Source organism: Clarias gariepinus, chromosome 6, assembly GCF_024256425.1.
Source record: "Clarias gariepinus isolate MV-2021 ecotype Netherlands chromosome 6, CGAR_prim_01v2, whole genome shotgun sequence".
Lineage (NCBI taxonomy): Eukaryota > Metazoa > Chordata > Actinopteri > Siluriformes > Clariidae > Clarias > Clarias gariepinus.
The window spans coordinates 8,531,805-8,546,628 of record NC_071105.1 but is presented as its reverse complement, the minus strand read 5'-3'; the positions used below and the strand labels follow the sequence as shown (position 1 = coordinate 8,546,628).

Genomic DNA, 14,824 nt, shown 5'->3' with positions numbered 1-14,824 from the left:
TGCAAAAGTATTCATACCCCTTGAACTTTGTCCCATTACAACCACAAACCTAAATGTATTCCATTGGGATTTTCTGTGATAAACTAACAAAAACTGGCAGATAATTGTGAAGTGGAAGGAAAATTCAGAAGTCACCTAATTAGTCAATAGAGTCCGCCTGTGTATAGTTTAATCTCGAGATGAATGCCGCTGTTCTGTGAATCCCTCAGAAGTTTGTTAGAGAACATTAGTGAATAAAGCATCATGAAGAAGGAACACAGCAGAGAGGTCAGGGATAAAGTTGTGGAGAAGATGGGATAGGTTCGGAAAAATACCTCAAGCTTTGAACATCTGACGGAGTACTGTTCAATTCATCATGGTACTGTATGCATATAGATGTGCAAAGCTGGTAGAGACATACCCTAAAAGACTTGCTGAAAAGCTAAATAGAAATGGAACTTCAATTCAAAGGAACTACCTTCAATTATCGCTGTCTCTTCCACCTGATAATAGTCAGCAAGCTGGATGTGACAGTGGCATGTCAAAAACTTCCCGAAATGACCTAAGGTGTCCTGGGATGAGGCCAAGGACGGCCTTTATGATTACAGCAGCAGCCGTAGTTTTTGGATAAAGATTTACAGTATCCGTGTCAGAATACCTGCTGAAGCAAGAGTCGAACCCGAGCACAATACACATCCTTAACTTACAATACAGAATAACTACATCAAAGTGAATGTATGTCCAGAGCCTAATTTACAATATCCAACGACCTCAATAACTTTGCTTCCTAACATTCCTCTCAGTGTAATGGAAACAGACACCGAGCTGGATTCTAAACAACAGTGGTGTTGTTTGGTACACTTTTACAAACTCATTTCTGCGGTCTGGACACATGTTGCTCATCGTGGCTTATGTAAGACTACAAGGCGCAGCAAATAGGAAAATTACAGACTTCAACTGGGCAGCTAATTGTGATGTTTTTATATAACTCTGTCATAAATAGTCCAAAGTCATGTCAGCGGTGACTGTATGTAATTTTCAAAGGCCGAATTAAATCTTAAAGCATTCAGTCTGACTTTTAAAGGAAATACGTCTGCATGGTTAAGGCCAGGTTTCTAGCCTTCTAGTAATCTCTTCTATGAAAATATTTTTGGGGTACTTTGTGAAAGTCTACATCAACATCATAAAGAAAGATACATCAACTTGTCACGCTTTCGTTCTTTCATTCATTCATACATTCATTTATTTATTTTAAACTATTTTGGAACTTGATTATATCCAAATACAAATCATAATTAAATTATATTTCATATATTCATCATTATTGACTATCGCGTTGGTAAGACAGATTTCCATTATGTCACATCTGTTATGTTAATCGTCCATAACAGTGAAACCCTGCGCTCAAGTCAAACCCGGACTTGTGATGAAATTGAATGAAGGGATAAAAATGATTGACATTTAGTAGATGATTGACAAGACTTCAAAGACAATATGGCGATGAGACTCTTAGCCGCAGTAAAACATATGGAAGCTGTGAACGTTTAAAAGAAGTCCGTGTCCGTGTATGTCCGTGAATGACTGACTGACCAAGTGGAACGCCTGATCGTTGAAAATTGATGAGTCTCAGTCTTCCGGAAGAGGTGCGTCACCAACTCCACTTACACATTACAGGAACTCGGCTAGGTGTTACCGCCAAATCCCCCTTATAGTCCTGACCTACAAATGATTTCCACATGTTTGAACCTTTAAAGGAGTTCCTGGGAGGCCAGCGTTCCAAGCTCTAGTGAAACACTTGGATAAGTGCATTAGTTACACTAGTATGCACTGTTATGCTGTCATTCTGGACAAGCAAAAGTCCTGGTTTGAACCTGACATAAGAAGAAAAAGAAACTTCAAGTTTCAGCCAGAAAAACAAACCGAAAAAAAAAATATATAGTAAAACCTGTCTTTTATACTGTTTTTTTTTTTTCACTCTAAAAGTGTTCTAATCATACTGAGCATTCTGTCATGCATTCCTAGATGACATATTAGTGTTTCCTCTCACGGCAGAGTGTTTATACAAGCCTAGCAGTGTTTGTGAGCGTTGTACAAGTCTAGTGTAAAGGTTGAGTGTCTGAAAAACAGCTCGAATGTGGGTCTCTGCTGGATAGTGCAGGACAGTTTTTCTTCCTCCCACAGCATTCATCCGCAGCCAACTCTGCTCTCAGGACTGCGTAGGAGTGGCCTATATACTGTATGAAGATGTCGAAATCAGACTGTTTTCCCGCTCTGGCAGTCCCCAGTTAACAATGCATCAGGCAGATAGAACTGGCTATATTGGGTTTTATTTTTTTATTTTGTTTTTTAACATGACGTCTTTTCTGCACAAGCCCAAATTATGTTGATTTATGACATCATATTAATTTTTAAGCATGTCATTAGAGAAGCGTTGTTGTGAATGCGACTTTGAGGGATGCATGGTTATCGCACAGTCCATTAGAATTTGCTTTTAAAATGATAATATTTAAACAACTTAGGAAATTTAAGGAAATGTACAAATTAAAAGAACAGACTAATAAATGAGGATCTTAACATCTACCATCCAGTATAACCTCTTCATAAGTCATTCTACAGAATGCTTCTTATTTTAACACTTAACCCCAATTCTAGCACAAAGGAATGGATGAAGGTCATCCAGTTCACTCCTGTACTTCTTGCAGTCGTGTATACAGATCTATGAAAAATGATTCCTTTCAAAAATGCGGCATCGTAATTTGTGCCGGTTCACCAAGATCGTGCCTATCGTCATGGTTCACAGACAGATTGTACAAAAAAACGGCAGATGGGAGCGATTACGGACGACACAGGATCCAGAGCGCACCAGGAACAGTAATAAGAGACTCGGTCTGAAAAGCCATGGTGAGAGCGTGCATGTCTGTGGTTAGTTCAGTATGAAGCTGTCATGAATAAACCAGCTAGCTCAAGATGAAAAGCTATTAAACCCTTACTTTAGAGAATGCATGTTTTTCTCATCATACAAAATGTTAGACATAATTGCAGCTCTGGACGTTACTGGAAACTCGACATGTATATTAAGGCAGTTGTGACAGGTTTGTTCTTATTTATTTATTTATTGCCATCTCGAAAATGTGAATTTTATTTTATACCTGCCGTTTAGACAGACATTCATACTTCTTATGGGTGGGGTCAGAGATTTTATACATTCTTTTCAGATATTAGCAGCTTCAATAACACATCTGCTCAAAGTCGAGACTTAAGGATCTGTAAATGAGATGATCAATGAAAAGCAAAATGCGACCAGAAGCATGGCTATGGGGGAATGAACACTGAACAAGGGGCGTTCAGGTCAAACCAGGACTCGTGATGAAATTTCCGATGAATGAAGGTGGAAAAATCATTAACATTTACAGAAGATTTCAAACATAATATAGTGTAGAGACTCTCAGCCACAGTAAAACGTTTTAAAAAAGGCCGTACATCCGTAAATGACAATCCTGGCAGAGCCAGTGAACATTCAGCAAGTGGAACGCCTGATCTTTGAAAATGCATGTAGAAGAGTGTCCTTAAAGTGTCGAAGAGAAACATCTGTATGTGGGAACTTTACACGCAATCACATAAGACCATTTGTACGTTACAGGAACTCGGCTGGGAGTTATTGCCACACCCCTGTACAGTCCTGACCTCGCTCCAAACCATTTCCACATATTTCGGCCATTAAAGGAGTTCCTGGCAGGCCAGAGTTTTAGTTGTGAAGCAGGCAGTCTGATCATGACTTTGATGGTATTCAAACACTAGTGAAACACTGGAATAAGTGTATTAGTGTAGCAGGGGATTATATAGAGAAATAAATGGAGTTTTTACTCTCATTCTGGTATTCTGGTAATCAAAAGTCCTGGTTTGACTTGAACAGTCCTCATGTATACTGTATTTATACTCTGTGTGTGTGTGTGCGCATGCATGTGGGTGTGTGTGTATTTATATATATATATAGAAATGCGCACACACAAATATATGAGAGCTGTTCAGGTCAAACCGGGACTACTGTACATGTTATATCAAGTGGTCTTTTATTGTCACTTCATCCTTAAGTTTAGTAAAACGAAACATCGTTCCTCCAGGACCAAGGTGCTTCATATATATATATATATATATATATATATATATATATATATATACACACACACAGTACACAATAGATTCCTACACATAACTTACACTGTACTGGCTACCAGCTGCTATAAAACTGGATGTTCACTATTTCTTCTTGACAGCTACTAACCACTTACCTTCACTCTCAACTCTGGAAAACTGAAATCTAAGGATTTACCCCAAGAAGAAAAACAGAAGAAGAATGTTGTTTTTAGAAGATATTACTATCAAGATTTTTTTTTGTAACCGTCATAAAGGTAATTTACTTTTTGAAAAGATCTTGCTTTAAATGATTAAATAACATCTAATCAGTCTACAGAATATATAACATTTTAGGTGTAACTGTACAAATCTGAAGTGGTCCTATTTGGTATATTTTCTCTCCCCTTTGAAAGTCATTTCCCACGGTCATTTCAGTCTTGGAGATCTGATCAATCAGAATGTCGAGGCACGTTCTGCCTGTCAATCATTTTTTTTTGTCAATTTACAATTAATAGTCCAACTATTGCATGTATAGGACTTCCTACTCTAGATTGCCTGAATCTAGGAAGCCAGCAATGTTTTGCTATGCTGACTACACCTTAAACAATCATGCTAGAACATATTTACAACTATTTATGCTGGCAATTACAAAAAAACCTATCTATCTGAATAAGGTGGCCTATCAAATGTTGTAAATGTACATATGAATAAACTCTTTCTGTAAAATAAAAGCCCAGAATTTAATAACTGAAAAAAAAAAAAAAAACAAGCAAAGAGTGAAAGTACTGAGCAGAAACAATCGACAATCCCCACATCAGTCCCCAACAGAGAACCAGTGATGCACTACGCAGCCTACCCCCTCTTCGAACCACTGCAAAGTCAATAAAGTAGGATTTACTTGATCCCAAACTCCAAAATCACCCACTGAGAGCTGCAGGGAGAAAAGAACAAGTACGCAGTTCACTCCTTCTGCATGAGTGCTAAGGTCAACATGCTTCTCACGCTATTGCTACACGCATCCAAGAAAGCTGAGAGGGTAAACCCAGATCACGGCAATACAGATGTTGTGCAACGTATTTGAAAAGAGTTTTTGTTGTCATAATTTTAAATATTAGAACAAAACAATGCACTTTATTGGGAATGGACATGGATAAATGGAGATCAAATTAGGATACTGTTTCAGATCAAACCCGATGCCCTTGTAAAAATGTCTTTCAGACGAGTCTTCCTTGTAAAAATGTCAGAACCGACAAAAAAGTTGCACAAGAACCAGAAGACTCAAGAGTGGACTTGAGCCGTGACTAATGATATAACTGGATATGAGTAAGTGACGAGTCTGTCCGCCATGGTCCCGCCCACTTTTGTACAGCAAAAGGGACGTTAATTACTGGATGCCAGTGCCAAAACCCACACGCAATACCAGTCATCCAGAATGCACAAACTATAGCAAGTGATGAAGAAGCGGCCCAATTAAATAGAAAAACTAATCAAGTAGACATTCAGGGAAACAATCAATGAAAAGCAAAAAAAAAAAAAACCTGAAACTTAATTAAAAACATAAAAACACATTGCAAAGGAACCATGACATAATCAGGGAGTAAGACGCTATGAATCTTATTTTTCCATGAGCGCTAGGAAACCATCAGAGGTTTGGTTGATAACAAATCAAACTTCTGCAAATAAATCTCATTATTACCTTCTTTATCCATTTACACACACTAGTTTACATTAAGAAATGCACCACAACATGCTGCATACTGTATGAAAATAATCAGCAGTACAGAAGATCCGCTTTGCCTCTGTGACAGATCAGGATCGGTGTCTTCTGCTACCTGGGTATCAATCACTAAGCATCAGGTAATCCGATAGGTCATCGGTTAATCACTGGGTCATCTTTCTGTTATTTTTTTAAATGAATAAATTACTTTTTGGTTCTGAACTACGTCTTAAATGTAATTATCAACAAAACATACATAGCCATGGGGCAGTGGTGGCTCAGTGTGTTAAGGCTCTGAGTTACGGATCGGAAGATCTGCGGTTCGAGCCCCAGCTCCGCCAGGTTGCCGCTGTTGGGCCCTTGAGCAAGGCCCTTAACCCTGTCTGCTCCAGGGGCGCCGTAAAAATGGCTGACCCTGCGCTCTGACCCCTGCCTACTAACAAGAAGCTGGGATATGTGAAGAATAAAGAATTTCACTGTGCAGTAATGTATGTGTGATGAATAAAGGCTTAACTTAACTTAACTTAACTTAACATACATAGCCGTGAGATGACATCAAAGACATGTTGTTGTTTTGATTGACATCATGGTACTTTAGTATGCAAAAGTGTCTGGAAAATGTCAATATACAGTACATATACTGTACAGTGGTTCCCCAATATATGAATCCCCTGCATTAAGAATTTTTGCCTAAAGAACTGAAATTTTACAAAGAATTAGCCTTGGCACATAAAGCATTTTGGCTTATTAGCGAAGGAACCAAGGCAAACCAAACGCTGGCTAAGTTGCAGGCAGGTACAAGAACCGTTCAAAACTCGTTCGCATCAATGGAAAAGCAATTGAAGCAAGTTTATGTTTCTATGTTTTTGGTGAGTTTTTTTTTTTACATTTTTTTGCAAGATTTCGTGAAGACATAGCACCATGGGTCCCAAGAATATTAGTAAGGATGGTAGCAAGAAGAAAAGAGAGCCGCTTTGAGTTTTGCTTTTAAAGAAGGCGGTGCCAAGAGGAATCATAAACTAAAGTGACGTGAGGTTTAATGTTAATTTATTCCATATTTTACTTAATTTACATGTCTTTTCTAAATGCTTTGATTGTTTTTATTTGCAATATATATGACTATAGTGTTGGAAATTGGTAATATTGGTCATATTTTTTGGGTAGCTGGAACGGATTATCTGCATTTACATTTCACAAAACGGAATTTCTCCTTATGAACTTAAATTCGAGGTACTGCTGTACATTAATATACTTATTAATTATTATTTAGTAAAGAAAGTTTCCGTTTAAGGTAAAAAATATATTGAGGTATGCATTAGGAGTGGGTTCTCATAAGATTATATATTTAAAAAAAAGCAAGCGAAACTACATTTGTTATCACTAAGATTCATAGTGTCTTACTTATTTCATAGTGGTTTAAATATGGCTGTTTGTTTGTTTATAATTTGGGAGGCATGTTCATTTGTAAGATTGTGGGCAGATATTATAACCGGATGAATGGGATTAAAAACAAACTCGCCCACATCACCAGTGGATACGATTTATTCCGGCATTTCCCTTCACGCTTTTCTCCAGTCTTACTATATCCCTAGTAAGACTGTGCTGATGTGTTTATAACTCATAATTTCAGAGTGCAATTCCAAGAATAGTGACTTATTAAGGATTGCATAACAATGAGCTCGTTTTTCTAGAACCAGAAGGTTCATTGTGAAATACACAAATATAAATTTTTATCCTACATAAAATCTTTGTTTGCTTATTTAGACAGACAATGAGACATCAGTGTCCCCACCTTCTCAGGCTTGTTTCCCTTCTGTCAGTTCAGGTGTCTTCATAATGCCTTACTGGCCCAAAATCACGATTGCGTTTTGGATATTTGCACTGCTCTGCTATGTTCCCTGGCTGTTTTTCTGTTTCTTCACACACACACACACACACACACACACTGCGCAGTGGATACACCCAGTAAACTACAAATAAATATAATTTAAGGTATTTACCAGAAGCACCCTGTGTGCTTGCACAGCTTGATTTAAAACCTGGATTTAAAGATCAGAGGACGTGATTTCATCAGGAAGTTATCTTGGTGTATCTTTACAGCCATACTGTAGGTCTTTTTTTTTTTTTTTTTTTTAATCTGATGCCTGCTCCAGTCTTAAATGGAATTTAGCATCAAACTGGCATTCAACATAAATCTATTTTTACATGGACAGTAAATGCAAACAAAATTGTAATCATTTGAGCAGTTATTTACTTACTCCAGGGGGCCTGGAGCCTATCCCAGGAAACTTAGGGCATGAAGCGGGGTACACCCTGGACAGGGTGCCAGTCCATCACAGGGCTCACACACATATACACACACTACGGGCAATTTGGGAACACCAAATTGGACTGTGGAAGGAAACCATGCAAACTCCATGCACACAGAGATGGGAATCGAACCCTGGCCGGGAATCAAACCTGGACCCTGGAGGTGCAAGGCGACAGTGCTAACCACTAAGCCACTGTAATCTACAGTTATAAAGCACTGTGTAGATTTCTGTTTGTGTTAATAATCTTTTACATATTCGAATGCATTTCATTGGCTCTGTACATGTATTTCGCACAATGGCAATAAGGTCTAATCTAATCTAATCTAATCTAATCTAATCTAATCTAATCTTAAAACCCTAGAGTTTATGGTCATGTTTCCTACTTAGAAAAAAAGGCTAAATGTCTATAAAATAGCTTAAAATTGTTTTAACTCTGCAGAAAAATAGGAAAAGGTATACTACTGTATGTAAACTGATCACACCTATAACATCACAATGTAAAACATTATGCCCAATTATGTTTAGTTTCCCCTTGTGCCATCTTGGCAGCTGTGTCCTCTCAGTGCATGACTCTGGGGGTGTCCTGTGGTATCTGGCACCAGAGTGTTGGCAGCAGAACCTTCGGGCGCTGTGGGTCACAGGGTGGGTCCTCCATGGATCAAACTTGTTTGTTTAGTGCATTTGCGTGGGTGTCTGATCGGATTGGGATCTGGGTAATCTGGAGGTCGGGTCAGGCATTAGGCTCTTTGCCTGGTGGGCCCTGTGCGCAGCGCTCTGTGGTGCACTGAGGGTTCTGGAGTCTTTTTTTGACACCCAGCGATGAGCCAAGCCCAGCCCATTCTGTCTGATTCCATTGAAAAGCCAAAACAGCCATGGATGAGCTTCATGATGATGTTACCAGTTTACTGGTAAATAATTAATGTTAATGTATTAATGTTATGGCTGATTGGTGTATAATGTTAATTGCATAAGCAGCATGCACTATAAAGATCGACATTTCCTTCTAATATTATTAGACATCCTAGGCAGCTGGATAATAAACAGTGCCTTAAAGTAAGATGCACCAATTTTGTATTTTATTGTATTGTATTCTTTCACATACTGAAAATATATTATTTGTTCAAAAGGAGAAACTCTGGGTTGTCTAGAGGGCCAAAATCACTAAATGCATTTTAAATCTCAGACACCCTGCCCGACTAACTGAAGGCAGACTGTCAGTGCATAAAAACACTTTTGAGGAACGCAGGCAGGTTACAAGGCAGCCGTTATCTGTCGACTCTCAGCATGGTTCATGGTTTACAAAATCTGTTAGCAATTAGAGAGCAGGCAGTGGGAGTGCTGCAGAGCGAGGGCCCTGTAATTCTACTAATTGACCCGAAAATGACAGCGAAGAGCCCTTACAACGTTACCTTTTCATTTGCGCTAGAAACAAATAAAGGCTAATTTTAGCTCATTTCAGGCCATGTATGAACTCTTGTCATATGCGCACCAGTAGTATAATTACCATGGTTGTAGTAGAAACCTGTAGTTTCAGGAAAACATAGAGATGATGTAACAAATAAACCTGTTTTTTTTTCCCCCTGAAGTCAAGATTAAATTGTTATTAAATCACTGCCCTGTGTGATGTTTATACAGGATGGGTTTATATAGATATTGTTAGGTGTGAAGTTGATGGTCTCACTTTTGGACTGGTTGAATCCCTTAAAACAGCACTGTTGCCTTTCACCTCCAGGTTCTGGGTTCGATTCCCACTTTGGATCTGTGTGCATGGGGTTTGCATCTTCTCCCCGTGCTTTGTGGGTTTCCTTTAGGTTCTCTGGTTTTCTCCCACAGTCCAAAGACATGCATGTTAGGTTTATTGGCGTTATTGTGTAAATGTGTGTGTGCCCTGTGATATATTGGCACCCTCTCCAGGGTGTACCCCACCTCATGCCCTAAGTCTTCTTTAATAGGCTCCAGGCCACCGCGACCCTGAATACAGAATAAAGCAGTGTAGACGATGAGTGAGTGTTAAAATTATAATGTTTTTTGTAAGGTCAAAAAATCCACTACGAACGCACACGGAAACGCATGTTTTGTATATCCTGGAATATTTATACAGATTTATGGTAATCATATGTTTTTTTATTGTTTATTTACCTAATTAATAATACAGGGGCCGTTCAAGTCAAACGTTCCCACAGTTCCCACTGACAGATGCATCTTTTTTCCCAAGTTGTCGACAAGTTATGTTTCGATTTTCAAGGATTGGACATTTCTCTTGCCGGTTGTTTATAGGAGCTGCAGTGGGCTCCAAGCCGCCTCAGCTGGGATTGTCATTCATGGAGGTAGAGCCTCCTTTGAAACATTTGCACGATTCAAAACTTCTACAGCAGCTAAGAGTCTCATCACCATACTGCGCTTTAAATGTCAATTTTTATGACTTCATTCACCAGGAATTTCATCACAAGTCTTGGTTAGACATCTCCTAGTAAAAATATTTATTCTTTTTTTTTTATTGATACTGTATACCTGTTCTACATTCTCTGGGAGCTCATATTGACATATTGACATGTTCATATCTAACCCGCAAACAAGAAAGAAACATGAGGTTCCTTTGAGGCCACTTTTAATTCCCCTCTAAGACAACTACCGTGGCATTATTTTTAAATTGGCATCATTTTAGCATTTAGCATTACTTTTAAATAAAAACCTAATCAAATGTACCTTAAAGCTAAAGTGGATCTAGGTAATGGCAAGTATTTGTTGACTGGACAAGAGTTACTACGTCAGCAACAATAGCATTGGCAACAGCATATAATTACATTAAATTGAAATTGTCAACAGGTAATGTACTGTAAATGCTATTGTAGCTATTAATTTACTGTATAATCTAGTTTAAAAAATACATATTTATTTATTTTAGTCCTCTACAGGAGAGCAGTTGCTTATGCTATTACACATGTACAAAACAGACCTAACAGCAAGACCAATGTTTCCTTGTGTAATCTCAAGAAAAAACATAAAACCCATAAAACTTAGTCACATTGTCCTAAGATAAAAGTACAGTCGTATCTCTTCTTTTTTTTTTTTTAAATATATATATATATATATATATATATATATATATATATATATATATATTTTTTTTTTTCCCCAATTTTCTCCCCTAATTTAGTCGTGGCCAATTCCTCCCCGTCACTAGGGGGCTCCCACATTAAGGCTACTACTACCATTCAGCCGGGAGGGCGAAGACTATCACGTGTTTCCTCCGAACCGCGTGACGTCAGCCGACCGCATCTTTTCGAACTGCTCGCTCGTTAGTGGCGGAGTCCCTATAGCTCTTTCTAATTTCCACAAACAAGCACTCTTAGCATGGTCTATGATTTTCAAACACAATTTTTCTCCAACTAGCTACTTCATTTGGAATAATAAGAATATATGTTATAAACATAAATCCCTATTTTTTGAGAACTGGTTTAAGAACGGTATCAATCGGGTTAGTCAATTATTCCATCAGAATGGTTACTTGTTTACTTATCAAGAATTTCTTTCTCACTATAATTTTCCTGTTACTCCAAAAGAGTTTTTCACTGTGTTTGGTGCTATTCCGAATGGTGTAACTATGTTATTTAAGGGCTATAACAGTGCTTTGATAAGTTCTGAAATGCCTCTCCCAGACCCAGTTGACACATATGTAGGTGGGATATGCTTTAAATCTACTTTGAAAAATAACAGAAATATTCGCTGTCTTTTTCTTAATGACTTGGTGTCCACTCCTTCAGCTGTCTCAAAATGGAATAGATCAGTGGAAAATATTTTGTGGGAAAAGGTTTGGACGCTTCCTAACAGATATTTATTGGTAAATAAGGTTAAAGAAATCTCTTTTAAGCTTGTTCATCAGTACTATCCTGTTAAAACCTTTATTATGTCAAAATTCAATTTAAGCATAGATGTGAACTGTACTTTTTGTAACTCGCAACCAGAGACTGTCTTGCATCTTTTCTGGCATTGTGTTTATACAAGAAAACTTTGGCAAGAAATTTGCCAGTTCATTGTTAATTTCATACACAACGACTTTGAGCTTTTCTTTAAGGATGTTCTGTTTGGAATTTTCACTTTTGAGAAGAAATATGGAGATATTTACTTTCTCTGCAATTTAATTATTTTGCTTGCAAAATTTTTTATCCACAAATGCAAAGTTATGAAAATTACCCCGAATTTTTCTTATTTTCAAGAAGATATTAAAATCTATATTAAATCTTTATCTACCTCCAATAACAAAAAGGCAATTAAAACCTTAAATGTATGCTCGCTTTTTGATGTTTTTATATAATTTGTATCTGATTATTTATGTTGTGAGGAAAAATTATGTTAGTTATGTGATTTATTTATTACTGTGTACTGTTTGGCTATCCTTGAACCCCTGGATCTTTGCCTTAATATGTGTTCTGTTACATTTGTATTTCTGAGCAAATTTTCAATTAAAAAAAAAAAAAAAAACGTTAGTGGCGGAGTAACACACTTGAAAGAAACCGCTAGCCGCTCCTTCCGCGTGCGCGAGCTCACAGACGCCCCTGATTGGCTGTAGAGCCGTGATTAATGTGGGAGCGCGAGTACCTCTCATCCCGCCCCCCTGAGAGAGCTCGGCCAATCAGCTCTCTCTGTGCCTCCGGCTGTGGAGTCGTATCTCTTCTAAAAAAAAAAATTATAAAAATTATGCGCAAATTAAAAAACTTACTGGTGTCAGTAACTTTCTGATGAATAAAAACCTACTAGCATGTCATATATACTGGATACGACATGAATGCAATATAATTACAAATGTTCCATGGTTATTATTCTGTATATCTTGATTTTTATTTATTTATTTATTTTCATTTTTCTGGAATTACATAACATACTTAAATAATTTAATAAATACTGTACCATGTACTGTTTATTGTAATAAATATGACTAAGCAGTTTTACCCCACCAACTGTAAACGTATTAATTACAGTATTGTATGTCACAATCATAGTTACGGGTCTCAGATTTAACCTGCATGTCCTAAGTTGGAGTTTATGCCAGTATTCACGCTGGAAAAGTTGTAGGCCTAAAGATGTACAGTATTCCGACTCAATGTACACATATGTTATATTTCTGGCTTTTCCATTAAGATCATTCGGACAGTTGACTTTATGTGGTTTATACCTTGTATCGTTGGTTGCTACAGTAGATATTGTATTTTCATATTTGAAGGGCTTTGAATAGTATCTACACCACTGCCTTTAAAAACAAGCACTTCATCTGTGGACAATATGTTTAATTAAATAAGCATCATATTTGTGTATGTTATTTAGTCCTCATATGACATTTCACTGTTTTTTAAATTGTATTTACTGTTTAAAAAAAAATGAACTTTGGCAAACTGACAAACAGTGCAAGGTCCAAGGCCAGAATCTTGCATAACTGAGACATGTTTGGGTTTTAGGCAAACTACAGTACATTCTTCCATGCAGTTGATCAAGTAACCAAAGTGTGTGGTAACGTCCCAAGTCTGAATACTGCTGTGCATATTAATATGGTGGCGGCACGGTAGCTTAGGGGTTAGCACCGGCGCCTTGCACCTCCAGGGTCCGGGTTTAATTCCCGCCTCAGGGTTTGTGTGTATGGGGTTTGTATTTTCAGGTCCAAGACATGCAGGTTAGGCTAATTGGCGTTCCCATTAGCGTGTGTGAAAGTTGACCTGAGGTCACATTAAAAATATGAATCAATACCATGGTTACCATTGGACTACTGAGGTTCCTACTGGACGGATGGATTGATGTTAATAAGGTATTAAAAAGGCAGTGAGTGTAGATCCCATATCCCTATTTTACATTTTCTTCTTAAAGGTAGAAGCATTAACTGGTAATGCGAATCTGTTAGACATGTGAGGCACATTTCCAACCAAACACCATTCCAGGGAACAAAAATGTACACTCCCTCTGCTAAGGTATTGAAGTAGGAGTTTGTTAAAGCTGGGTGGAGGATAACACAAACCTGATATTTTCTTCATCCATGCGTTCAACATGCTGCTATTTATACACACCAAACAACTTGTTGTTAAGACAGGGACCGCATCTCTGTCCTCTAAATTCGCCTAAATGAATACCAAATGGATTTCACAGATGGAGAGCGACGAGAGAAGGAAATGAAGAAAGAGACCCTCAGCTGTTTCGAATCTCAAATGCAAATTACAGACGTCTATGATTTCCAGTCATTCCTGACTGAGCTCTCGCCCAAGAGGCTCGTGCTCCTAACCCAAAATGACATGTCCATGATCCCATATGATAATACCGTACCTTATTGTTCAGAGGGATACACTCAAAGTATCTTGCGCAGCCTCAAGAATCTGGAGTTGGAGTGGAAAAATATATATTCCGCTCACTACACTAACTTTATATGCACAACTATAAAATGTGAAATATTGTAGATAAACATTTATGCATTGTTGTTTATGTTGTGTTACAACCTTTTGAGAATAGTCCGAACCTTATGTAACAACCTTCTTAAACTGTGAAGGTTTACGAAACTGCAGTGATATGGCCAGTAGTCAGGTCATGAACTATGTCTAATACAAACAAGCGTGAACACCATGTCACAGTCAGGGAGCGTTCTGGTTTTGTGGAAAATGTTTTATTAAAAAGGTCAGTAATTTCTTTCTTTCTCTCTTGTTTT

At 37.8% G+C, this 14,824-nt stretch overlaps 1 protein-coding gene across 3 annotated transcripts in view; it reads right to left on the bottom strand.

The window, feature by feature from the left end:
- ddr2a (discoidin domain receptor tyrosine kinase 2a) overlaps positions 1-14,824 on the bottom strand; it is a 43,575-nt gene that overhangs the window by 26,583 nt on the left and 2,168 nt on the right. The gene's annotated exons all lie outside the window — the stretch shown is intronic.